The 23,984-nt window shown below is 53.8% G+C and overlaps 1 protein-coding gene across 5 annotated transcripts in view; it reads left to right on the top strand.

The window, feature by feature from the left end:
* Positions 1-23,984, top strand: part of Rbp (RIMS binding protein) — a 401,872-nt gene that overhangs the window by 179,299 nt on the left and 198,589 nt on the right. The window lies entirely within an intron of this gene.

The following is a 23,984-nucleotide window of genomic DNA, read 5'->3' as shown; positions in this document are numbered from 1 at the left end:
TGGTGCCTCCCACATTTGTAAGGAATAGCATAGAGTCTTCCGTGATTACAGTCCGGAATTACGGTTTGCAATCAACGGGTCCGGACCTATCCTGTCGAAGTCTGCATTTACTGTTCCAAGATCTGTCCAGGCACGTAGCTGATCCGGGAATATCTCAGTCTGGCCTCCAAGAATATCGACACTCGCGTCTAGTGCCTGCTTACTGGGCTAATGCAGCAATAAGCAGGCTCTGTTGGAACACATGGTAGTACGAGAGGTGGTTGCCGTGTGTCTAATGACCTGTGCCGCCAGACGCATGCGTAAACCTTTAGCCATCCACAATACCCACAAGCATTGTACCTTGCTGCCTTGGTCTCGTACAGAGCTTGGTACCATAAATGTGTGCGGTCATCCTATATGGCCTTGTCACTCATTCGCATAGTTAAATTGCGCACTCTTTGATGGATCGTATTTTGCGATTGTATTCCGACTAGTCGAAAGCGAGAGGATATATATGTTGCGTGCAATGCGGTGCCGGGATATCACGCATACATCTTGCGTGTCAGAGCTTTTGAGGTTAAGAGATACGTCGTCCTGTCGCCCTCATAGAAGACACCGATTCTGCCGACCGGTGGTAACACATGTAGCGCAGTCGCTGGTTGTTGTGCCAGGCTGTAGATCTGCCTGTAACAATGCAAGACTCCAATAGAAACGGGGTACTCCAATTATTTTGCTAACGTCAAAGAAGAAAGCGGTGAAGCGTCACTTATATCTCGTCTTCGCTGCACACATTTGGCACAGTTTTTCACCACACGTCTTCTCAAAGAGCCATTGTTTATCGGCAGCAGAAGTTCGCAAAATGTCGCGCGCTTCACTCTATCGAGATAAGGAGTGCCGCCCTGGTTCAAGCAGCCTCGGCGGTTCCGTTCAACGTAGCGCTCGAGCTGGCGTTGGTGGCAGCGGCGGAGCGCACTGTCTCTTCAACTCTGGCAGCAGCGGGGACAGCTGCAGCTAGACCCGCGGCTCCGGCACGCAGATCTGTGTCCCGGTGCTGCCCGTCGGGCACCGGTTTCTCCCCACTGGACACCTCCTGCCGCGCGACTTCAGCGAGCTTGTGCTTGGCGGCTTCGATGAACAGCACGCCGCCTCCTCTTGGCATTCCCACATTCTGACTTCGAACTACCGAGGCCGCTGGCACCGGGGCATTCATGGCGGCCGAGAGGCCGCCGGCAGCGCGCTGCCCTGCACCACCGTAGCCGCTCTGCTTTAGCTCCGCTGCCTTGGCCCGGGACGCGATGTAGTTGCGCACTTCTTCGGCGTTCTGCCTGAGGTTGTTGTAGTTGGTGAACGAGTAAGCGAGGACAGCCACGCATCCCAGGACGGACGCGCTCAGTACGGCGACGATGACGTACAGGCTGTCGCGGCTGACGAGCACCACCGGGACGCTGATCTCCGCGTCCAATTCCGACGACTCCATGCCGCCTGTCCAGATAATGAAGACTGGTCCGCGGGAGCACAGCGATGGAATGGCGGCGCACCGATCGACAGCTGGTGCACGAGCTGCAGCCGGCGCCTGCGCCTCCTTGCTTCTTTTCCTTCCAGCCTTTGCATTGTTGATTCCATATGTAGTTAAGCTGGCGTCTACACCTCCCTTTCCTTCAACAACTACGTTACGGTTTCTCGACAATCTCGGCGAAGTGTTATCTCGGCCGCGTTGTCTGCCACATTGTTTTGAAGCAAGCTAAAGGTTTGGGTCGTTTCATCGATGAATTCCTCTCCTCAGGCTTAGCGCCCACTGCGCAGAGAAAATCAACTTTCTCGGTTCGATGCCTTTCACAGGTGCGAACAAGTGGCTGCGCTATATGTACCGTTACCCTGTATGTACTTTTCTCTTTCCCAGCGCATTGAGTACCTGGCCAACTTGTGCAAAATGTTCAGACGCCAACAGGACAGGTTTATTCCAGCCCGGCGAATACCGGCACTAGCACGAGACGTGTGCCAGCTGCCGCGACCGCGCAGCAGCGCAGCCAAGCCAAGCCATGCAGATGGCATAGCCACTGCATATGGCTACTGCCTACAACACAAAATGGCCACAGACGGCAGAACCTCTAGGATGCTCTCTTCTACCGGAAGCCGTGTAGAAACGCTCGAACCGCTTCCTCCAGTTCGGCAAGTCGGCAGGAGTCGTGAAGCAGAAGGCTTCGGGCGGTTTAATGAAGAAGGATGCCATGTACTGGCCGCGTAGTCCAGGCCGTAGACGGTACTGTGATGTGTGCCACCGTCGATGCGTATCCGAGTGAGATGAAGCAGCCCCGGTTGGGCTTACTGTGGGATTTGCGTTACTTCTGACACCATGTTGGGACGCCAACAGGACAGGCTTATTCCAGCCCGGCGAATGCTGGCACTAGCCCGCGACGCGTGCCAGCCGCCGCGAGCCTCGTGCGAGCGCGAAGCAGCGCACAGCAGCCAAGCCAAGCAGGCGGCCTAGCCACTGCATGCGGTTACTGCCCACAGTCTTATTCCGAAAAACGGCCGTCCTCACCTCAAACAACAAAGAGCTTCCCCTAGAATTATTATAGATATTTCCTATGGCAATTTCCTGCTTACAGATCCTGTATGTTCCCAATGCCGATTTCGTCAGCAGCCCTGTTTTCCACAGAGCTCTCTCTGTCTCTCTAACCTTTTTCTTAACCGATAATTGCTGATTTGCCGCCTACTGCTGTCCAGGTATTTGCTTGTCAATTTTCTAGTTCGCTTTCTCCGTTTCGTGTCAACATTCCTTATGTACAGGTACCTGAAAACTTTGCTAGCCCACTGCTTTCCCTCCATTTTCCTCAATGGCTTCTCAAATGCTATCTTACTTCTAGCTTCTCTGCTCTCGAATGACGCCCATCTTAAGAAGAAAGGTGTGCAGCTCCACCAAGCGGTGAGAGCATTTAAAAAGAGAACGAAAGCGCGACAGCAGAGAGTCCAAAATGTGTGCTTGATTCTATTCCTGGTAGTTCCAATTTATTTAATTTATTGGAATTTTTCCATTTTTTCTAGATTCAGTCTTCTACTTCGCTGCCTCAGACATTTTTTCCCGGCGCAAATACTTGCTTGGCATTCTCCACTATACCTTGGCCAGTCACCCCGCGTGGGTATGTGCCATATTTACTTAGGCAAAGAAGAAGAAAAAGAAGACGGAGAGCTTGTCTCTCTGTCTGTTCGTTGTATGAGAAAATGTTAAGAATTAGGTTAAAAAGTATCAAACTTTTCCCACTCGTGGTTTCGCTGCAGCTCCGCAACGTCCTCATTGAAGTGTCTCGAGCACTTTCAAAGTTCAGAAGCCACCCTTAACTAAAGTTCTTGTTATGAAATAAAAATAATTTTGCTCGCAGTTTGCTACCGCCAGCTTTGCTGTGTGGTCGCAGTATGATCCGCAGCCTTCCACTACAGCTGCCTTCGAACACCAAGCTCTTAAAAATCATATAACAATTAGTCCTCACCACCCCATGCATGTTCCTTTTTAAGCCCCTCGGCTAACGTGACATTACGAGGGCACAGCTTGTTTGGGTTGGACTAGAGATACTAGGGGTAAACACGGCGATGTCATCGTGTCAGGGAAAATAGTTTGAACGTTCGCATTCAAAGCCACGAACAGCAATTGTTATACGCATAAAGTACGGCACTTCGCGCTTTTCAAATAATGTTTCTGTGTCACTAGTCTCGGCCCGTTTATTGTCATGCCATCTCTCCAGCCAGCCTGATCGATCGTCACAACTCCGTTCTGTCAAACCATTTGTACTCTGTGGGGGTTTAATAGGGGAGGTAAATAGTTGCTCCCCGCTTAACCGCGGCTGACAATATTCAAAACCGCCCGGACCCCACCCCGCGATCGCGTATGCTACCGAAAGCACGCCAACCACGGCGGGCCTTGCTCTGAGTGAACAAAAAACGACACTCTGGCTGACACAAACAGGCATTTATTTTTAAAGCCTTGGTTTTTACCAGTTTCTTTTTTTTTCGTTTTATCAGCAGGGATATACACTGCAAAACCTTTCCCCGCACATTTGTTGCTCTCCCCGAACACTAAGCGGCAACGTCCAGTCTATATATCATTCAAGTCGCGGACAAAATTTTTCCTTGTACCCGGAAAAGCACTGGCTTGGCTCATGAATTGTCGGTGAAGTCGTGTTCCGTGACGTTCGGAATAACACTGGCGACACAGAGGAGTTGAGTGCAGCCCTGCTACCCAATGCGGCGGACGTCGAATCCAAACAGAAGCCACCTGGCGCGGCAAGGAAACGTTGCTTCTCTTCGTGATCTGCAACGTGCTTCCTCCGCTGGCTTCCGCTGACGCCAGCGGCAGGCCTGCGTCCTGGGTTGGGTGTTGTGGCCGCTGTCCTGCTGGTCGACAGCCCTTGGGATGTTCCCGGGACGCGATGTCGTTGCGCACGTCCTCGGTGTACCACTTTAGCCTCTCGTGGTTGGTGAAGGAGTAACCGAGAACGCGCGCATCCCGGGACGGCGAGAATCGACAACCTCTCGGTTCTTCCCTGGAGGCGATGTCGTTGCGCACGTCCTCGGTGTTCCACTTTAGCCTCTCGTGGATGGTGAAGGAGGAACCGAGGACGCGCGCATACCGGGACGGAGGAGCCCAGCGCTGGAACCATTCCGTAGAGATACTTACGGTTGGCGAGAATCGACAACCTCTCGGCTCTTCCCGGGAGGCGATGTCGTTGCGCACGTCCTCGGTGTTCCACTTTAGCCTCTCGTGGTTGGTGAAGGAGTAACCGAGAACGCGCGCATCCCGGGACGGCGAGAATCGACAACCTCTCGGTTCTTCCCTGGAGGCGATGTCGTTGCGCACGTCCTCGGTGTTCCACTTTAGCCTCTCGTGGATGGTGAAGGAGGAACCGAGGACGCGCGCATACCGGGACGGAGGAGCCCAGCGCTGGAACCATTCCGTAGAGATACTTACGGTTGGCGAGAATCGACAACCTCTCGGCTCTTCCCGGGAGGCGATGTCGTTGCGCACGTCCTCGGTGTTCCACTTTAGCCTCTCGTGGTTGGTGAAGGAGTAACCGAGAACGCGCGCATCCCGGGACGGCGAGAATCGACAACCTCTCGGTTCTTCCCTGGAGGCGATGTCGTTGCGCACGTCCTCGGTGTTCCACTTTAGCCTCTCGTGGATGGTGAAGGAGGAACCGAGGACGCGCGCATACCGGGACGGAGGAGCCCAGCGCTGGAACCATTCCGTAGAGATACTTACGGTTGGCGAGAATCGACAACCTCTCGGCTCTTCCCGGGAGGCGATGTCGTTGCGCACGTCCTCGGTGTTCCACTTTAGCCTCTCGTGGATGGTGAAGGAGGAACCGAGGACGCGCGCATACCGGGACGGAGGAGCCCAGCGCTGGAACCATTCCGTAGAGATACTTACGGTTGGCGAGAATCGACAACCTCTCGGCTCTTCCCGGGACGCGATGTCGTTGCGCACGTCCTCGGTGTACCACTTTAGCCTCTCGTGGTTGGTGAAGGAGTAACCGAGAACGCGCGCATCCCGGGACGGCGAGAATCGACAACCTCTCGGTTCTTCCCTGGAGGCGATGTCGTTGCGCACGTCCTCGGTGTTCCACTTTAGCCTCTCGTGGTTGGTGAAGGAGGAACCGAGGACGCGCGCATACCGGGACGGAGGAGCAGAGCGCTGGAACCATTCCGTAGAGATACTTACGGTTGGCGAGAATCGACAACCTCTCGGCTCTTCCCGGGAGGCGATGTCGTTGCGCACGTCCTCGGTGTTCCACTTTAGCCTCTCGTGGTTGGTGAAGGAGTAACCGAGGACGCGCGCATCCCGGGACGGAGGAGCCCAGCGCTGGAACCATTCCGTAGAGATCCTTGCGGTTGGCGAGAATCGACAACCTCTCGGTTCTTCCCTGGAGGTGATGTCGTTGCGCACGTCCTCGGTGTTCCACTTTAGCCTCTCGTGGTTGGTGAAGGAGTAACCGAGGACGCGCGCATACCGGGACGGAGGAGCCCAGCACTGGAATCATTCCGTAGAGATACTTACGGTTGGCGAGAATCGACAACCTCTCGGCTCTTCCCGGGAGGCGATGTCGTTGCGCACGTCCTCGGTGTTCCACTTTACCCTCTCGTGGTTGGTGAAGGAGTAACCGAGGCCGCGCGCATCCCGGGACGGAGGAGCCCAGCGCTGGAACCATTCCGTAGAGATCCTTGCGGTTGGCGAGAATCGACAACCTCTCGGTTCTTCCCTGGAGGCGATGTCGTTGCGCACGTCCTCGGTGTTCCACTTTAGCCTCTCGTGGTTGGTGAAGGAGTAACCGAGGACGCGCGCTTCCCGGGACGGAGGAGCCCAGCACTGGAATCATTCCGTAGAGATACTTACGGTTGGCGAGAATCGACAACCTCTCGGCTCTTCCCGGGAGGCGATGTCGTTGCGCACGTCCTCGGTGTTCCACTTTAGCCTCTCGTGGTTGGTGAAGGAGTAACCGAGGACGCGCGCTTCCCGGGACGGAGGAGCCCAGCGCTGGAACCATTCCGTAGAGATCCTTGCGGTTGGCGAGAATCGACAACCTCTCGGTTCTTCCCTGGAGGCGATGTCGTTGCGCACGTCCTCGGTGTTCCACTTAAGCCTCTCGTGGTTGGTGAAGGAGTAACCGAGGACGCGCGCGCATCCCGGGACGGAGGCGCCCAACACTGCAGCAATCACGTAAAGGTCCTTGGGATGCGCGAGGTCCTCGTTATGACTAGCCTGCGGCGGTGGCTGGGGTCCCACGCTGCCTCCGTCGGCGGTCTTGGCGAGCCTGGCCGCGTTGTGACGAAGTGTCGCCGCAAATAATGACAGCGGCGACGCTGATGCTACCGTGACCGCTGCCGTCCGTGCTTCTTCTGCTTCTTCCTTTGTCTCCTCTTCGCCTTTGTGTGCGGGCAGGTTGCGGCCATCCGAAAAGCATGGGTTTCGTATAGTTGGCGTTCAGCACAGAGTTAGTCCAAGTCGTGTCAAAGTTTTCATGCCTGTGCGAAAGGAAGTCGAAAACTACTTTAACAGAGTAAGCCGGAGAATAAAAAGAAAACGTGCAGCTCTGCCTCGGTGTCGGGAAATAAGTCAAGCATAAGACAGTCTTATGAATCCCAATATGACTTATTTTGTACTCGAAAATTGTTTTCTAAACGGTTGCGGTGTGGGAATTTTGAATATAAGTTATTTCACGCCCGTTGCTGTCGTAGTGGACGACTTATAATCATTTCTTTGAGTCTCCTTTAAATGTGGAAGTCGAGAAATGGCTCCGTAAATTTTTTTATCGCCTTCGTTTAAAGTCATTCAGGCTCACACAAGCAGCACAGGTCATCGGCCCAATATTGCAACAGGATGGTCCCATCCTGGTCCTTTGCATGGCCAGCTTTGCCAATACAGTTCCAATGTTGGGCCAATTACTTGTGCTGCTTGGGCACTTTGTCCATTTCTTGTTCCCACGCACACATGGGTCGTTGGCTCTGCTCCGAATGCTTTTTACTCGTTTTATTCCTCGTGGTTTTGTCTGCGCCGTGTGCGTGCTACGTGCACTACGGCCAACGGTAGCTTATTTTTTTTTCAGGAAGAGGCTCCGCAAAACAGAATAGCCACAATGTGCCGGATAGCTGTATGGGTGCCTCCCACATTTGTAAGGAATAGCATATAGTCTTAGGTGATTACAGTCCGGAATCAGGGGTTGCAATCAACGCGCCCGGACCTAACCCGTCGAAGTCTACATTTACTCTTCCAAGATTTTTCCAGGCACGTAGCTGATCTGGGAATCTCCCAAGCAGTCTGGCCTCTAAGAATATAGACACTCGCGTCTAGTGCCTGCTGATTGGGCTAATCCCCCAATAAGCAGGCTCTGGTGGAATACATGGTAGTACGAGAGGTGGTTGCCGTGTGTTCAATGGCCTGTGCAAGTTGTGCCGACAGACGCATCGGTAAACCTTGAGCCACCCCAATACCCACAATTGTTGTACCTTGCTGTCCTACTACTGTCCAGATATATGCTTGTCTATTTACCAGTTCGCTTTTTCCAGTTCGTGTCAACATTCCTTATGTATAGGTATCTGAAAAGTTTCCTACCGCGCTGTTTCCCCCCACTTTTCTCAATCGCTCCTCAAATGCCATCTTACTGCTAAGTTCTCCGCTCTCGAAGGACGCCCATCCCAAGAAGGAAGGTGAGCAGCGCCGCCAAGCGGTGAGAGCAGGTAAAAAGAGAACGAAAGCGCGACTGCAGGGGGTCCAGTATGTGTGCCAGATTCTATTCCTGGTAATTCCATTTTTGAATTTTTCAATTTTTTCTAGATTAAGCCTTTTTCTTCGCCGCCTCACGCCATTTTTCCCGTCGCAAATACTTGCTTGGCCAATCACCCCGCGTGGGTATGCACCATATTTACTGAGGTAAAGAAAGAAGAAGAAGACGATGACCTTGTCTCCGTCTCTGCTCGCTGCATGAGAAAATGTTAAGAATTAGCTTAAAAAATATCAAACTTTTCCCACTCGTGGTTTCGCTGCAGCTCCGCAACGTCCTCATGGAAGTGTTTCGAGCAGTTTCAAAGCTCAGAAGCTACCCTCAACTAATGTTCCTGTTATGAAGTAAAAATGATTTTGATCTCAGTGCTACCACCAGCTTTGCTATGTCTGATCAATCGATCGATGTGTGCTCTGTGGGGATTTAAAAGGGGAGATAAATAGCTGCTCCCTGCTTAACCGCGGCTGATACTGTTCAAAACCACCCGGACCCCACCCCACTACTGCGTACGCTACCGAGCGCACGCCGACCACGGCGGGCCTTGCCCTGAGGGAACATAGGAACGACACTCTGCCTGGCACAAACAATGCATTTATTGCTAAAGCATTGGTTCTCACCAGTTTCTTTTTTTTTCGTTTTATCAGCAGGGCTTTATACTGGGGAACCTTTCTCCACACATTTGTTGATCTCCCCGAACCCTAAGCTACAACGTCCAGTCTTATTATCATTCAAGTCGCGGAAACAGTTCTTCCTCGTACCCTGAAATGCGCTGGCTTGACTCAGGAAGCGTCGGTGAAGCCGTGCTCCGTGGCCTTCGGAATAACACTGGCGACACAGAGGAGTTGAGTGCAGCCCTGCTTCCCATTGCGGTGGACGTCGAATCCAAACAGAAGCCACCTGGCGCGGCAAGGAAACGTCGCTTCTCTTCGTGATCTGCAAGGTGCTTCCTGCTCTGGCTTCCATTGACGCCAACGGCAGGCCCGCGTCGTGTGTTGGGCGTTGTGGCCGCTGTCTTGCTGGCCGACAACCCTCGGGTTGTTCCCGGGACGCGATGTCGTTGCGCACGTCCTCGGTGTTCCACTTTAGCCTCTCGTGGTTGGTGAAGGAGTAACCGAGGACGCGCGCGCATCCCGGGACGGAGGCGCCCATCACTGCAGCAATCACGTAAAGGTCCTTGCGATGCGCGAGGACCTCGTTATGACTAGCCTGCGGCGGCGGCTGGGGTCCCACGCTGCCTCCGTCGGCGGTCTTGGGGAGCCTGGCCGCTTTGAGACGAAATGTAGCCGCAAATAATGACAGCGGCGACACTGATGCGACCGTGACCGCTGCCGTCCGTGCTTCTTCTGCTTCTTCCTTTGTTCTTCTTCTTCCTCTTCTTCTTTCTATGCAGGCTGGTTGCGGCCATCCGAAAAGCATGGGTTTCGTTTAGTTGGCGTTCAGCACAGAGTTAGTCCAGGTCGTGTCAAAGTTTTCATGCCTGTGCGACAGGTGTCGAAGACTACTTTAACAGAGGAAGCCGGAGATTAAAAAGAAAATGTGCAGCTCTGCCTCGATGTCGGGAAGTAAGTCAAGCTTTAGACAATTTGATGGATCCAAATATGTCTTATTTTGCATTCGAAAATTGATTTCTAAACGGTTGCGGTGTGGGAATTGTGCATATAAGTTATTTCACGCCCGTTGCTGTCGTAGTGGACAACTTATAATCATTTCCTTGAGTCTCCTTTAAATGCGGAAGTCGAGAAATGGCTGCGTAAATTTTTTTATCGCCTTCGTTTAAAGTCATTCAGGCTCACTTTGCCCATTTCTTGTTCCCACGCACATATGCGTCGTTCGCTCTTTCCGCATGCCTGGTACTCGTTTTATTCCTCGTGGTTTTGTCTGCGCCGTGTGCGTGCTACGTGCACTACGGCCAACGGTAGCTTTTTTTTTCAGGAAGAGGCTCTGCAAAACAGAATAGACACAATGTGCTGGATAGCTGTATGGGTGCCTCCCACATTTGTAAGGAATATCATATAGTCTTCCGTGATTACAGTCTGTAATTATGGGTTGCAATCAACGTGCCCGGGTCTCTCGTGTCTAAGTCTTCATTTACTCTTCCAAGATCCTTCCAGGTGCGTAGCAGATCCGGGAATCTCCCAAGCACTCTGGCCTCCAAGAATATCCACACTCGCGTATAGTGCATGCTTATCGGGCTAATCCCCCAATAAGCAGGCTCTGCTGGAATACATGGTAGTACGAGAGGTGGTTGCCGTGTGTTCAATGGCCTGTGCAAATTGTGCCGACAGACGCATCGGTAAACCTTGAGTCATCCCCAATACCCACAAGTATTGTACCTTGCTGTCCTGCTGCTGTCCAGATATATGCTTGTCAATTTACTAGTTCGCTTTTTCCATTTCGTGTCAACATTCCTTATGTACAGATATCTGAAAACTTTCCTAGCCCACTGTTTTTCACCCATTTTTCTCAACCGCTCCTCAAATGCAATCTTACTCCTAGCTTCTCTGCTTTCAAAGGACGTCCATCTCTAGAAAGATGTGCAGCGCCACGAAGCGGTGAGAGCAGGTAAAAAGAAAACGAAAGCGCGACAGCAGAGTCCAGAAATTGTGCTTGATTCTATTCCTGGTAGTTCCAATTTCTTTAATTTTTTTGAATTTTTCAATTTTGTTCTATTTTCAGTCTTCTTCGCCACCTCAGGCATTTTTCCCGGCGCAAATACTTGTTTCCATTCTCCACTCTACCTTGGTCAATCACCCCGCGTGGGTATGGGCTATACTTACTGAGGTAAATAAGAGGAAAAAGAAGAAGACGAAGAGCGTGTCTCCGTCTGTGTTCGCTGCATGAGAAAATGTTAAGAAGTAGCTTAAATAATAAACTTTTCCCACTCGTGGTTTCGCGGCAGATCCGCAACGTCGTCATGGAAGTGTTTCGAGCACTTTCAAAGCTCAGAAGCTACCCTCAACTAATGTTCTTGTTCTGAAGTAAAAATAATTTTGCTCGCAGTGTGCTACCGCCAGCTTTGCTGTGTGGTCTCAGTATGATCCGCAGCCTTCCAATACAGCTGCATTCGAACCCCAAGCTCTTAAAAATCATATAGCAATAAGTCCTCCCCACCCCATGCATCTGTTCCTTTTTAAGGCTCTTGGCTAACGTTGCATTACGACGGCACGGCTTGTTTGTGTGGGTCTGTAGAGACTAGGGGTAAACGCGGTTATGTCATCGTGTCAGGGAAAATAGTTTTAACGTTCGCATTCAAAGCCGCGGACACCAATTGTTATTCGCATAAAGTACGGCACTTCGAGCTTTTCAAATAATGTTTCTGTGTCACTAGTCTCAGCCCGTTTATTATCATTCCACCTCTCCAGCCAGCCTGATCGATCGTCTGATCAATCGATCGATGTGTGCTCTGTGGGGATTTAAAAGTGGAGATAAATAGCTTTTCCCTGCTTAACCGCGGCTGATACTGTTCAAAACCGCCCGTCGTACCCCACCCCACTATTGCGTACGCTACCGAGCTCACGCCGACCACGGCGGGCCTTGCTCTGAGGGAACATAGGAACGACACTCTGCCTGACACAAACAGGGCATTTATTGCTAAAGCATTGGTTCTATGCGTTTTTTTTCGTTTTATCAGCAGTGCTTTACACTGGGAACCTTTCTCCACACATTTGTTGATCTTCCCGAGCCCTAAGCTACAACGTCCAGTCTGTTTATCATTCAAGTCGCGGCAACAGTCCTTCCTGGTACCCGCAAAAGCGCTGGCATGGCTCGTGAAGGGTCTGTGAAGTCGTGCTCCGTGGTCTTCGGAATAACACTGGCGACACAGAGGAGTTGAGTGCAGCCATGCTCCCCGTTGCGGCGGACGACGCGTCCAAACAGAAGCCACCTGGCGCGGCAAGGAAACATCGCTGCTCTTCGTGATCTGCAAGGTGCTTCCTGCTCTGGCTTCCGCTGACGCCAGCGGCGGGCCTGCGTCGTGTGTTAGGCGTTGTGGCCGCTGTCCTGCTGGCCGACAACCATCGGGTTCTTCCCTGAAGGCGATGTCGTTGCGCACGTCCTCGGTGTTCCACTTTAGCCTCTCGTGGTTGGTGAAGGAGTAACCGAGGACGCGCGCATCCCGGGACGGAGGAGCCCTGCACTGCAACCATCCCGTAGAGGTCCTTGCGGTTTGCGAAAATCGCCAACCTCTCGGTTCTTCCCTGGAGGCGATGTCGTTGCGCACGTCCTCGGTGTTCCACTTTAGCCTCTCGTGGTTGGTGAAGGAGTAACCGAGGACGCGCGCATCCCGGGACGGAGGAGCCCTGCACTGCAACCATCCCGTAGAGGTCCTTGCGGTTTGCGAAAATCGCCAACCTCTCGGTTCTTCCCTGGAGGCGATGTCGTTGCGCACGTCCTCGGTGTTCCACTTTAGCCTCTCGTGGTTGGTGAAGGAGTAACCGAGGACGCGCGCATCCCGGGACGGAGGAGCCCTGCACTGCAACCATCCCGTAGAGGTCCTTGCGGTTTGCGAAAATCGCCAACCTCTCGGTTCTTCCCTGGAGGCGATGTCGTTGCGCACGTCCTCGGTGTTCCACTTTAGCCTCTCGTGGTTGATGAAGGAGTAACCGAGGACGCGCGCATCCCGGGACGGAGGAGCCCTGCACTGCAACCATCCCGTAGAGGTCCTTGCGGTTTGCGAAAATCGCCAACCTCTCGGTTCTTCCCTGGAGGCGATGTCGTTGCGCACGTCCTCGGTGTTCCACTTTAGCCTCTCGTGGTTGGTGAAGGAGTAACCGAGGACGCGCGCATCCCGGGACGGAGGAGCCCTGCACTGCAACCATCCCGTAGAGGTCCTTGCGGTTTGCGAAAATCGCCAACCTCTCGGTTCTTCCCTGGAGGCGATGTCGTTGCGCACGTCCTCGGTGTTCCACTTTAGCCTCTCGTGGTTGGTGAAGGAGTAACCGAGGACGCGCGCATCACGGGACGGAGGAGCCCTGCACTGCAACCATCCCGTAGAGGTCCTTGCGGTTTGCGAAAATCGCCAACCTCTCGGTTCTTCCCTGGAGGCGATGTCGTTGCGCACGTCCTCGGTGTTCCACTTTAGCCTCTCGTGGTTGATGAAGGAGTAACCGAGGACGCGCGCATCCCGGGACGGAGGAGCCCTGCACTGCAACCATCCCGTAGAGGTCCTTGCGGTTTGCGAAAATCGCCAACCTCTCGGTTCTTCCCTGGAGGCGATGTCGTTGCGCACGTCCTCGGTGTTCCACTTTAGCCTCTCGTGGTTGGTGAAGGAGTAACCGAGGACGCGCGCATCCCGGGACGGAGGAGCCCTGCACTGCAACCATCCCGTAGAGGTCCTTGCGGTTTGCGAAAATCGCCAACCTCTCGGTTCTTCCCTGGAGGCGATGTCGTTGCGCACGTCCTCGGTGTTCCACTTTAGCCTCTCGTGGTTGGTGAAGGAGTAACCGAGGACGCGCGCATCCCGGGACGGAGGAGCCCTGCACTGCAACCATCCCGTAGAGGTCCTTGCGGTTTGCGAAAATCGCCAACCTCTCGGTTCTTCCCTGGAGGCGATGTCGTTGCGCACGTCCTCGGTGTTCCACTTTAGCCTCTCGTGGTTGGTGAAGGAGTAACCGAGGACGCGCGCATCCCGGGACGGAGGAGCCCTGCACTGCAACCATCCCGTAGAGGTCCTTGCGGTTTGCGAAAATCGCCAACCTCTCGGTTCTTCCCTGGAGGCGATGTCGTTGCGCACGTCCTCGGTGTTCCACTTTAGCCTCTCGTGGTTGGTGAAGGAGTAACCGAGGACGCGCGCATCCCGGGACGGAGGAGCCCTGCACTGCAACCATCCCGTAGAGGTCCTTGCGGTTTGCGAAAATCGCCAACCTCTCGGTTCTTCCCTGGAGGCGATGTCGTTGCTCACGTCCTCGGTGTTCCACTTTAGCCTCTCGTGGTTGGTGAAGGAGTAACCGAGGACGCGCGCATCCCGGGACGGAGGAGCCCTGCACTGCAACCATCCCGTAGAGGTCCTTGCGGTTTGCGAAAATCGCCAACCTCTCGGTTCTTCCCTGGAGGCGATGTCGTTGCGCACGTCCTCGGTGTTCCACTTTAGCCTCTCGTGGTTGGTGAAGGAGTAACTGAGGACGCGCGCATCCCGGGACGGAGGAGCCCTGCACTGCAACCATCCCGTAGAGGTCCTTGCGGTTTGCGAAAATCGCCAACCTCTCGGTTCTTCCCTGGAGGCGATGTCGTTGCGCACGTCCTCGGTGTTCCACTTTAGCCTCTCGTGGTTGGTGAAGGAGTAACCGAGGACGCGCGCATCCCGGGACGGAGGAGCCCTGCACTGCAACCATCCCGTAGAGGTCCTTGCGGTTTGCGAAAATCGCCAACCTCTCGGTTCTTCCCTGGAGGCGATGTCGTTGCGCACGTCCTCGGTGTTCCACTTTAGCCTCTCGTGGTTGGTGAAGGAGTAACCGAGGACGCGCGCATCCCGGGACGGAGGAGCCCTGCACTGCAACCATCCCGTAGAGGTCCTTGCGGTTTGCGAAAATCGCCAACCTCTCGGTTCTTCCCTGGAGGCGATGTCGTTGCGCACGTCCTCGGTGTTCCACTTTAGCCTCTCGTGGTTGGTGAAGGAGTAACCGAGGACGCGCGCATCCCGGGACGGAGGAGCCCTGCACTGCAACCATCCCGTAGAGGTCCTTGCGGTTTGCGAAAATCGCCAACCTCTCGGTTCTTCCCTGGAGGCGATGTCGTTGCGCACGTCCTCGGTGTTCCACTTTAGCCTCTCGTGGTTGGTGAAGGAGTAACCGAGGACGCGCGCATCCCGGGACGGAGGAGCCCTGCACTGCAACCATCCCGTAGAGGTCCTTGCGGTTGGCGAAAATCGCCAACCTCTCGGTTCTTCCCTGGAGGCGATGTCGTTGCGCACGTCCTCGGTGTTCCACTTTAGCCTCTCGTGGTTGGTGAAGGAGTAACCGAGGACGCGCGCATCCCGGGACGGAGGAGCCCTGCACTGCAACCATCCCGTAGAGGTCCTTGCGGTTTGCGAAAATCGCCAACCTCTCGGTTCTTCCCTGGAGGCGATGTCGTTGCGCACGTCCTCGGTGTTCCACTTTAGCCTCTCGTGGTTGGTGAAGGAGTAACCGAGGACGCGCGCATCCCGGGACGGAGGAGCCCTGCACTGCAACCATCCCGTAGAGGTCCTTGCGGTTTGCGAAAATCGCCAACCTCTCGGTTCTTCCCTGGAGGCGATGTCGTTGCGCACGTCCTCGGTGTTCCACTTTAGCCTCTCGTGGTTGGTGAAGGAGTAACCGAGGACGCGCGCATCCCGGGACGGAGGAGCCCTGCACTGCAACCATCCCGTAGAGGTCCTTGCGGTTTGCGAAAATCGCCAACCTCTCGGTTCTTCCCTGGAGGCGATGTCGTTGCGCACGTCCTCGGTGTTCCACTTTAGCCTCTCGTGGTTGGTGAAGGAGTAACCGAGGACGCGCGCATCCCGGGACGGAGGAGCCCTGCACTGCAACCATCCCGTAGAGGTCCTTGCGGTTTGCGAAAATCGCCAACCTCTCGGTTCTTCCCTGGAGGCGATGTCGTTGCGCACGTCCTCGGTGTTCCACTTTAGCCTCTCGTGGTTGGTGAAGGAGTAACCGAGGACGCGCGCATCCCGGGACGGAGGAGCCCTGCACTGCAACCATCCCGTAGAGGTCCTTGCGGTTTGCGAAGATCGCCAACCTCTCGGTTCTTCCCTGGAGGCGATGTCGTTGCGCACGTCCTCGGTGTTCCACTTTAGCCTCTCGTGGTTGGTGAAGGAGTAACCGAGGACGCGCGCATCCCGGGACGGAGGAGCCCTGCACTGCAACCATCCCGTAGAGGTCCTTGCGGTTTGCGAAAATCGCCAACCTCTCGGTTCTTCCGGCGATGTCGTTGCGCACGTCCTCGGTGTTCCACTTTAGCCTCTCGTGGTTGGTGAAGGAGTAACCGAGGACGCGCGCATCCCGGGACGGAGGAGCCCTGCACTGCAACCATCCCGTAGAGGTCCTTGCGGTTTGCGAAGATCGCCAACCTCTCGGTTCTTCCCTGGAGGCGATGTCGTTGCGCACGTCCTCGGTGTTCCACTTTAGCCTCTCGTGGTTGGTGAAGGAGTAACCGAGGACGCGCGCATCCCGGGACGGAGGAGCCCTGCACTGCAACCATCCCGTAGAGGTCCTTGCGGTTTGCGAAGATCGCCAACCTCTCGGTTCTTCCCTGGAGGCGATGTCGTTGCGCACGTCCTCGGTGTTCCACTTTAGCCTCTCGTGGTTGGTGAAGGAGTAACCGAGGACGCGCGCATCCCGGGACGGAGGAGCCCTGCACTGCAACCATCCCGTAGAGGTCCTTGCGGTTTGCGAAAATCGCCAACCTCTCGGTTCTTCCCTGGAGGCGATGTCGTTGCGCACGTCCTCGGTGTTCCACTTTAGCCTCTCGTGGTTGGTGAAGGAGTAACCGAGGACGCGCGCATCCCGGGACGGAGGAGCCCTGCACTGCAACCATCCCGTAGAGGTCCTTGCGGTTTGCGAAAATCGCCAACCTCTCGGTTCTTCCCTGGAGGCGATGTCGTTGCGCACGTCCTCGGTGTTCCACTTTAGCCTCTCGTGGTTGGTGAAGGAGTAACCGAGGACGCGCGCATCCCGGGACGGAGGAGCCCTGCACTGCAACCATCCCGTAGAGGTCCTTGCGGTTTGCGAAAATCGCCAACCTCTCGGTTCTTCCCTGGAGGCGATGTCGTTGCGCACGTCCTCGGTGTTCCACTTTAGCCTCTCGTGGTTGGTGAAGGAGTAACCGAGGACGCGCGCATCCCGGGACGGAGGAGCCCTGCACTGCAACCATCCCGTAGAGGTCCTTGCGGTTTGCGAAAATCGCCAACCTCTCGGTTCTTCCCTGGAGGCGATGTCGTTGCGCACGTCCTCGGTGTTCCACTTTAGCCTCTCGTGGTTGGTGAAGGAGTAACCGAGGACGCGCGCATCCCGGGACGGAGGAGCCCTGCACTGCAACCATCCCGTAGAGGTCCTTGCGGTTTGCGAAAATCGCCAACCTCTCGGTTCTTCCCTGGAGGCGATGTCGTTGCGCACGTCCTCGGTGTTCCACTTTAGCCTCTCGTGGTTGGTGAAGGAGTAACCGAGGACGCGCGCATCCCGGGACGGAGGAGCCCTGCACTGCAACCATCCCGTAGAGGTCCTTGCGGTTTGCGAAAATCGCCAACCTCTCGGTTCTTCCCTGGAGGCGATGTCGTTGCGCACGTCCTCGGTGTTCCACTTTAGCCTCTCGTGGTTGGTGAAGGAGTAACCGAGGACGCGCGCATCCCGGGACGGAGGAGCCCTGCACTGCAACCATCCCGTAGAGGTCCTTGCGGTTTGCGAAGATCGCCAACCTCTCGGTTCTTCCCTGGAGGCGATGTCGTTGCGCACGTCCTCGGTGTTCCACTTTAGCCTCTCGTGGTTGGTGAAGGAGTAACCGAGGACGCGCGCATCCCGGGACGGAGGAGCCCTGCACTGCAACCATCCCGTAGAGGTCCTTGCGGTTTGCGAAGATCGCCAACCTCTCGGTTCTTCCCTGGAGGCGATGTCGTTGCGCACGTCCTCGGTGTTCCACTTTAGCCTCTCGTGGTTGGTGAAGGAGTAACCGAGGACGCCCGCATCCCGGGACGGAGGAGCCCTGCACTGCAACCATCCCGTAGAGGTCCTTGCGGTTTGCGAAAATCGCCAACCTCTCGGTTCTTCCCTGGAGGCGATGTCGTTGCGCACGTCCTCGGTGTTCCACTTTAGCCTCTCGTGGTTGGTGAAGGAGTAACCGAGGACGCGCGCATCCCGGGACGGAGGAGCCCTGCACTGCAACCATCCCGTAGAGGTCCTTGCGGTTTGCGAAAATCGCCAACCTCTCGGTTCTTCCCTGGAGGCGATGTCGTTGCGCACGTCCTCGGTGTTCCACTTTAGCCTCTCGTGGTTGATGAAGGAGTAACCGAGGACGCGCGCATCCCGGGACGGAGGAGCCCTGCACTGCAACCATCCCGTAGAGGTCCTTGCGGTTCGCGAAAATCGCCAACCTCTCGGTTCTTCCCTGGAGGCGATGTCGTTGCGCACGTCCTCGGTGTTCCACTTTAGCCTCTCGTGGTTGATGAAGGAGTAACCGAGGACGCGCGCATCCCGGGACGGAGGAGCCCTGCACTGCAACCATCCCGTAGAGGTCCTTGCGGTTTGCGAAAATCGCCAACCTCTCGGTTCTTCCCTGGAGGCGATGTCGTTGCGCACGTCCTCGGTGTTCCACTTTAGCCTCTCGTGGTTGATGAAGGAGTAACCGAGGACGCGCGCATCCCGGGACGGAGGAGCCCTGCACTGCAACCATCCCGTAGAGGTCCTTGCGGTTTGCGAAAATCGCCAACCTCTCGGTTCTTCCCTGGAGGCGATGTCGTTGCGCACGTCCTCGGTGTTCCACTTTAGCCTCTCGTGGTTGGTGAAGGAGTAACCGAGGACGCGCGCATCCCGGGACGGAGGAGCCCTGCACTGCAACCATCCCGTAGAGGTCCTTGCGGTTTGCGAAAATCGCCAACCTCTCGGTTCTTCCCTGGAGGCGATGTCGTTGCGCACGTCCTCGGTGTTCCACTTTAGCCTCTCGTGGTTGATGAAGGAGTAACCGAGGACGCGCGCCCATCCCGGGACGGAGGCGCCCAGCACTGGAACGATCACGTAAAGGTCCTTGCGATGCGCGAGGACCTCGTTATGACTAGCCTGCGGCGGTGGCTGGGGTCCCACGCTGCCTCCGTCGGCGGTCTTGGCGAGCCTGGCCGCGTTGCGACGAAATGTCGCCGCAAATAATGACAGCGGCGACACTGATGCGACCGTTGTTGTTGTTGTTGTTGACCTCACACAATGGCACATACCCACAAGGGGGATTGGCCATAACCAGGCGGTGGCTATTTAAATGACCAGTTGCATGTGGCAAGCATGGGATGACCTACCAAAATTTGGATCGCACAGTTTTCGTAGCCGAGGAGGTTGCAGGAGGTTAGGGGGGCATACAAACTAAAATTTAGGCAAAGAAGGGGTAGGGATTACTATAAGTGGTTGTAAAAACCGAAATACAGAAGCTGATAATGGGAGGGGCAGGACGAAAGATCATGAAGGTAGACGTTTTGATTCCAGTAGATAATTTTGAACGGCAGAGCAAACATTCCCATTGGTATGGCCAAGCATAGAAGCGCCAAGAGACAGAACAACCACAGAAGACAGGCGCAAACTGAGATTCTGTATTGGAACTTCTAATAGTCGCCTCCTAATCGATGAGTAACGACGGCAAAAAAGAAGAAAGTGCTCTATTGTTTCCGGCTCCGCACAATACGGACACAATGGGGAGATTGCCAGACCAGGCCTGTATAGGTAAAAATTTAGTTGCGGTACTCGGCAGCGAAGCCTCGTGAAGGAAACTTCAAGATTGCGCGATCGCCAGACTGAGCTTCTCCATGGGAACAGTAGGTGCTGGAAGTCGTCCAAGGAAGTAAGCGCTGATGCACCCAGTTCGTTCATTACGGTGTACCGTCGGAAGCGTGCCGCCGTGATGTAAGCAGTTTTTGGAAGCGGGTCAACAATCGGTCCACTCAGGGCTGCCTTCGCTAAAGCATCAGCTGATTCATTTAATAGAAGACCCCTGTGCCCAGGAACCCAAAGAAATCGAATTAATGTGATGTGTGGAGGGATCAGGAATTTTAGAATGCGAAAGAGCTGCGATTCAGTGGACGCCGAGAGGGAAGTGCATAAAGATAACGAGTCTGTAATTATTATTACTGCTGATAAAGAAATTGGTACCTTGCGCAAAGCGAGAACCACTGCTAGAAACTCAGCCAGATAGATAGGAGTGAAATCTTGGAGACGGAGAGAAAAAGACCAGTCAAGGGACTGGGAGTAAATACCTACACCTGCCTTTTCTGCACACACCGAGCCATCAGTCGCAATTACAACATGTGAGCTGAAGGTCGACAAATAATCCTGCAACATACCAGTTAACCATGAGAAAGGCAGTAATTTTGCATTACGTGGATAAATATCATCGTAGATGATAGACACATTTGCAGGGATGGACCGCACCGGAACAATTTCAGGTATTCGCACATTCAGTGGGCCCAGCTAAGATTCAACGAAACAGATTTGGGGAGTTTGAAGGCGAGACCATCCGACACCCAAGAACTCCGCTCGCTGCCTTAGGAAGATCAACGCGGATGCATGCTGGTCCGAGTCGCAAAACTTTAAAAACGTTTGTACTGTCAAAAGGCGAAACCTTGCAGTAAGAGACGGCACCCGCGCTTCCAGATACAAAACATTGTTTGCCACGTATTTAGGGAGGCCCAAACACAGGCGCAGAGCTTCTCGCTCTAAGAGCAGAAGTGGGCGCATTTTGTATGCAGCTGCTCCAGAAAACAAAACGCAACCGAATTCCAAGATTGGCCGGATATACATTTTGTAAATCAGCAGCAGAGCATGTCTGCGCAAACCGCAGCGAGGGCTACTCATCCTTCGCAGAAGGCCTACCGCCCGAATCCCTTTCGCAGCAACCTGATCTATATGTGGCCGCCAAGAGAGAGAGGAATCATAAGTTACCCCGAGATACTTTAGGGAACATACCTGAGGAATGACATGATGACGATAAGACAATGAAATGTGTACCTGTTGAGTAACCGGAAAAGGTAATAAAGCGCACTTGTTTACATTAAGACTTAAGTGTAATTCAGATAACCATCGGTCAAGGGAATTTAAATATGACTGTAAAACCATATACACAGAATGTAAATCACTCGCAGCAGCAAAGAAAGCTATATCGTCTGCATACACGTACGTAGTCACGTCAGGGGAAGTCGGAATCGAACTGAGTAAGAGGTTGAATAGAACAGGGGAGAGAACTGCACCTTGAGGCACACCTCTAGATTGATGAAATTTCCTTGTAGAAACTCCGCGTTGACAACAATAAAATTCTCTGTCAGCCAGGAAAGCTGACACCCATTCCACAAAATAACTTGGCAATCCCAGAGCACGTAGTCTGTACATCAGAGGCCCATGTTCGACACTGTCATATGCTTTCGAGATGTCAAGAGTTACCAGCGCAGCATACTGTCGACGCCGGCGCGCCAGTCGGACACGGCTTTCGAGGTCAGTATGCGCACACCATATAGAGCACCCAGGCTTGAAACCAATCTGACAGGGGTTAAGTAGTCCCTTTTCAGTAATAATGGGCATGATTCGTCCATACAGCACGCGTTCAACCAATTTCACCAGGTTCGATGTCAATGAAATTGGTCGAATGTTGTCTAAGACCAACCCTTCGCCTGGCTTTTTAAGCACCGGGATAATTTTAGAAACACGCCATACATCCGGGATCCATGGGGTTCTAATAGAGTAATTTACCAGCTCCAATATAGCATTGGGGGATTCGTCGAACAGTATTTTAATCATCGCAGAGGTGACACGGTCAGGACCAGGAGCTGCAGAAGGTAACCGATTTATCACCTGGGAGAGCTCAGAAACCGAGACATTAAGGAAATCATCATAGTGATTCCCAAGCAGTTGTGGGCGAGAGAGCGCAGCCGAAAAACGGTGTTCCAAGCCTTTGCCAATTTCTTCTAATGACCTGGCAAGCTCTACTGGAGTCAGCACATTAGAGGGGATGTTGTGAGGCGGTGGCAGCCTGTTCCTTGACCTCAGAAAGCGAAACAAGGCTTGTCTGTTATTAGATTTTGATAGATGGGCATAATTCTCTTCATCATATTTTTCTTTTGCCCTAGCGACTGTGCGCTTGAAGGTAGCTGCAAGAAACTTATAATCGATCCAATTCCGGGGACATTGATTATGGATAAGTTTCTTCCAGGCTGCCTTGCGCCGCCTATAATCTTTTGAACATTCTGCATTCCACCAAGGGCTCTGAGAAGTGCCTATGCTATCGCACACTGTAAACTCTGATTGCCTCCGTACCCGATCTAAAATAGAGCATAAGCCTAACACCCTGCTCTCCTGAGACCAATTCGGCAAAGAGTGTAGTTCTGAACTGAGTGAACTTTTGAACTTGTTGTAATCGACTGGGGTGCAACTGAATCCGCCGATAGAAGTCATCGGACACACAATGTCAAAAGTGAGTGGGAAATGGTCACTGTTTGTGGCACAGTCAACCGGAGTCCAAGAGGAAACTGCTACCCCTGGGGTTGAAAACGTTAAATCCAATGCTGATCGGGAGTGCCCACGGAGAAAGGTCGGAAAACCCGAGTTATGACAGTTTAGGTTATTCACACAAGCCCAATCCCATAAACGCAAACCGCACTGGTCTGTTCGATAACCCCAAGTCAAGTGATGCGAATTGAAATCCCCAACAAGCAACACATGTGATCTGCTGACAGAGAGTAAGGAATCTAATGGCCGTGAGTCATGAACCCCAGATGGAAAATATACATTTGCGACAGTAATGGGATGGAAACCAGGAACTGAAAGATCCACTGCCTGGATTTCGCAATGAGCGTCCACCCGCTGAAACACCAATCGTGCCTTGTGACAAAATCTGGATGAAACCAGCAGAAGCAAACCGCCCCCCCTTGATGGGCGGTCCATTCTAAAAATTCGATAATGTTCCATTTGAAATGAAAACTCTTTCGACAACCAGGTTTCTTGAAGCGCAATGACATGAGGAGAAAATCGATTTGAAAGAGTTACTAAATCAGTGAAAGCTGATTGAATTGAACGGCAGTTCCACTGCAGCACTCTCAGAGACCCTATTCTGGGGAGAGATCTGCAGCAGCAACTGCCTTTTCCAAAATGCTGTGGTGACCAGTTTTTCCTGAATTACTCTTTTTTGTTTTGGATTGAGGGGAGCTAGACGGACCAGCAACGGCTAAAGGAGACCGGCTACGTTTCTGAGCTCGAGCATCGAGCTCCATCAGTTCAACACACCCATCAATTGCTCCGGTCGTGACTTCAGGTACATGAGTTGGAGGCGTGCGCTCTTTTTGCGGCTGCATTGAAACAAGGGAAGGTGTCTCCGCACTGAGTTTAGTAGGTACTGCAGGATCCACGGATGACTTGAACGCAGCATTGGAGGTCATTATTGAAGAGGTCATTTGCGCCACCATGACTTGCGATATGCACTCTGTTATTGAATTCACTAGCCGATCCATGACCTTGGCCATTGCCTTTTCAACTGCTGCAGCAATCGCATCTGTCAGACTTGAATCCACGACCGCAGTCGTCTGCCGTGCTGCCACACTTGAGTACCCGTACGTCCTTTCTTTAACAATAGCCATAGCCTCGCGCCGTGAGCACCGGCGCTTTTCTAATACTTCCAGCACCTTAACCTCCTCAGCCCTTGCCGGACAATTAGAATATGTGGCGGAGTGACTACCGCTGCACAAGCAACACATCTCATCTTTTGAACACCTTCCTACACGGTCATGATTACCACCACACACACTGCACCTTGAGCTCGACTTGCAGGCGTTCGCGCTGTGGCCAAATCTCCAGCAGTTGCGGCATTGAAGTGGCCTTGAAGAATACGGATCGACCCTGAAAATTAGGGGCCACACCTTCAACTCAGATGGACAGGAGAGACCCGCAAAGGTGGCAATTACCGTTTCAGTTGGAAGTTTTGTTTCCTCAACGACCCGAGTGCACCGATGTACAGAAATCACCCCTGCAGAGGAGAGTTTCTCTAGCGTTTCCTTAGGGCTAAGGCGTGGGTCAACCCCTCGCACCAGCC

Source organism: Amblyomma americanum, chromosome 2, assembly GCF_052857255.1.
Source record: "Amblyomma americanum isolate KBUSLIRL-KWMA chromosome 2, ASM5285725v1, whole genome shotgun sequence".
Taxonomy (NCBI): Eukaryota; Metazoa; Arthropoda; class Arachnida; order Ixodida; family Ixodidae; genus Amblyomma; species Amblyomma americanum.
This window is presented reverse-complemented; position numbering and strand designations above follow the sequence as displayed.